The sequence below is a fragment of the Morone saxatilis genome, unplaced genomic scaffold, assembly GCF_004916995.1.
Source record: "Morone saxatilis isolate NCDOM2014 unplaced genomic scaffold, NCSU_SB_2.0 Contig15, whole genome shotgun sequence".
NCBI lineage: Eukaryota > Metazoa > Chordata > Actinopteri > Moronidae > Morone > Morone saxatilis.
The window spans coordinates 25,436,924-25,440,482 of NW_023339707.1; positions in this window are offsets into that span (position 1 = coordinate 25,436,924).

Sequence of the window (3,559 nt, forward strand, 5' to 3'; positions counted from 1 at the left end):
GGCATCATGTGCTGCTGAATATTATAGATGGTTGTTGCCTGCCTAAGCTTGCTGGATGCCAGCTTTCCTTATTTATAGCCAATCCCAACATTTGTAAGCATTGTAACATACTTTGGTAACAAAGCTGTGTGACAGAGCACAATTTAAATTTTGGTGAGAAAGAGAGCAAGAGAGAGCAAAGTGGCCAAAACAGACAGGCTTTGAGGACAGACCAGGGAAAAAGAAATACCAGATTGAATGCAAGGACAGAAAGCAGGGGGCGTCTGTATTATTTTTTATGACAGCTTTCATGTCAGCATGAACTTCTCTACCAAATGATGTCAGAAGACCAAGATAGAGTGGTGAGCTGTCACCATGCAGGCAGCCCATAACACAGGAATAGAAAACACGCGTCACAGGGGCAGAGTCAACTGCCATAAAAACCTCATATGCAGCCACACAATGGCTCGTTATGAATCATTTTCCTTTCTCCATCTGAATAGATTACTTCCATCGACCACTTCCAGGAGTCCCTGTAAAGCCGATCCAGATGTCTTATTAAAGGTAACCAGGCTCCTTCACCTTCTGGTTCTCTGTCCATGCTTCCTCACACTGGCCAGTCTGTGTTCTCTCTCAGTAGCTCTGGCCTGGGTATGTCATGAGATTGTTGTTGAGGACAAATGTCACATTGAGTCCTGGAAAGAGACCACAGTGAAGTGCTGGGCAGAGGTACCATAACATACAATTTGCCATCCATGCTCCATGTGTGGCAATAATCATGGTATTATAAATCCACAGAGATATGAGGAACCACGTCAATAAACTAATGAATTTGTACAAATAAAAATATAAACATCATATTAATTAATGTTATTGAGTATTTATGAACACTGTATATGAATAAAAATATGCTTAAAATCTACACTCATTTTATACTGCAATTTATTTCATATATTTTTCCCAGACTTATAAACAAAACACACAAGTGTCCAATCTGTATATGATTAGGGGGGCTTGCCGGAGGAGCCATGAGTGAGGATCCTCAGGTGTTTTCTTTGCGGAAGTCTCAAGAATTAGTCATGTTATAAGTCTGTGTTTAAATTGCATTTATGTAATTGAACAACCAGCACTTATTTTAGTGAGAAATAATCATTTATGAAACAGTCTGACTCTGGCAGTCTTCTCCTGCGTACATCTGAGTCTGTAACACAAGGTATTATGTTCCAGTTTATCAAGACACAATCTCAAGTGTGGCTGTGGTTGGTGGTGAGGGGGGCACAGGGGGGACAGTGCACAGTCCCGAGATTTTGCGAGGAAATATGCATACACACATTTCATCACCATTTAGGTAAATTTTATGTGTAGCAACCTGTATAAATGAGACCCCAGGTTATCCTCCTGCCCTATTTTTGTTATGGTCAGTCCCATACTTCAGTCATTCCTAGTGTTTCTAGTATTTTCCCCTCCCTGGTGTTCCTGTTTTCTCTCTGTGTCTGTGTGTTGTGGGTGTGGCACTCTCCCTGGTTGCCTGACGGCCTGATCGCCTGCTCACCTGTCTGACTGCTCACACCTGCCAGCCCATCTTTAGCCCTGCAGTATATCAACCCTGGTTCTTCATCCGTTCTCCGCTAGATCCTCGTTTCGGCCTGTTTGCTATCAACTCTCTCGGCCATCTTGTGAAGTTTATAATCACCAGCACTCCAGCCTACCCTCTCCTTTGTCTGCCACCCTCTCCACTCCACAGATTCAGCTTCTGCTCAGCCACACTGTCTCAACCCTCCGCTCCACTCTGCTTGGATCTCTGCCGTTATCTACACAATACCACCAGCCAGAGCTTCTCCTCACTTTCTCATCCTCCCCCTACCAGTTTTGTAATAAAGCCTTGTTTGTGTTATGCTTTTGAGTTCCTCTGTTGAACAGTTTTGTTGGTGTCATTACACAATTATCACTCTCTGTTTTACTGTTTATATTTGTACATTTGTCTTATTATTGGCATGTAAGTCATCTGTAAAGCACTTTGCACTGTATGAAAGGTGCTACACAATAACTAACACTTCATAGTCCCAGATAATGAACGGAAACAGGTAAAGAAGCAGAAAGAAACTGAACTAATATGTTTTTAACTTCACTGGTTGATATTCTCACCTCTGACATCCATGCAGACCGACTTCAATAAATGTTCACAACGGCCGTCGTACCACAGTCCATTCTGATGTATATATGTGCAGAGTCGATCATACACATTGCTTGGTTGTCCAGGCTCCCACAGTCTGAACTCAGTCTCCTTGAGTCCGTAGAAACTTCTGTCTGACAGTGACCACCTCCAGCTGTCCACATCATCATACAACCCGATCCAGGCTCGCTGAAAGAAATTATGTCGGTTTCTTTAGCCTCTGTTGTGATATAAAGCTCCTCCTGCTCTAGCTTTTAAATATTTTTCCATTTCTAGTCTCGATAATGCCCATCAGTCTGATCCTCTACGACTTTATTTCAGTATTTCACAATGGCTTTGGCACAACTTTCACAAGAGTTTCAAATAAAGGAAGAATTTACAGCTGTTCAAGTCTATTTTCTAGAGATTAAACTACCCAAAAATATCTATAGTTAAATATAAAGTCCCAGTTTGATCAGACACAACATTAAAGTGCTGCTTACAGTGTTTTCTGAAATGTAGTGGAGAAGAAGTATGGAAATACTCAAGAACCTCAAAATATTTATACTTGCTGTTAATCAACTTACTTTCCACCAACCTGCCTGTCATTTACATAATTATCAAAAAGAAATGAAATAAGAACAAAAGTGAACTCACATAGCTGTATACAGAGTAGACCATTTGGCTTAAATCAGCCATGTTGTTCAGGGTATTCACGTCCTCCATGTTGTCTGTAGTGGCCAGGTCTGTGTAATGTTCTCTGCAGTAACTCTGGGCTTCAGTCATGTTCTTCTGATTATAGAAGAAATGGTACTGACGTCGAACACTGACATCACACAGCCCTGCAGTGATAGACATATCGATTAGATTTGTGCTGTCCCAAAGTGTTTATTTCTGCGCCGAGGAGCGAGGACGATCTCTGAGGAGCTATGAGAGGATCCACGAGAGCAGCCTTCACAGAAGTCTTTTACTGACCAACGCGCCCCTTAGTGGGTATCAGTTATTTAATTGGACAAGAAATACTTAAATACATAATTTATTGTAATTGCAACAAACGCAAAAGACTTATTAGAGTTATTTAATAATGAATTAATAATCACAATATCAATAACTACAGATGAACATAATGAACAAATAATATCAATCCATTCTGCCAGTAGAAATGATTCCTGTGCCTCTTCTGTCAAGCAGTGCAAGCTTTTCTATATTCATTCTGTGTTGTATTGATGTAGCCTATGAGTGTTAATGATAATGATAATGATTAGAGAGGATGATTTCAGTCATTTTAAATGTTTTCATGTGCGCAGTAATGTCACTGCAGTAGATATCATTAAGCACCAAACTTAAAAAACTGTTATAAAGTTGACAGAAATTCAAGGAAACAGAGGATTTATCATGAGGCTGTTTTACTCTGAACTATTTCTCTGC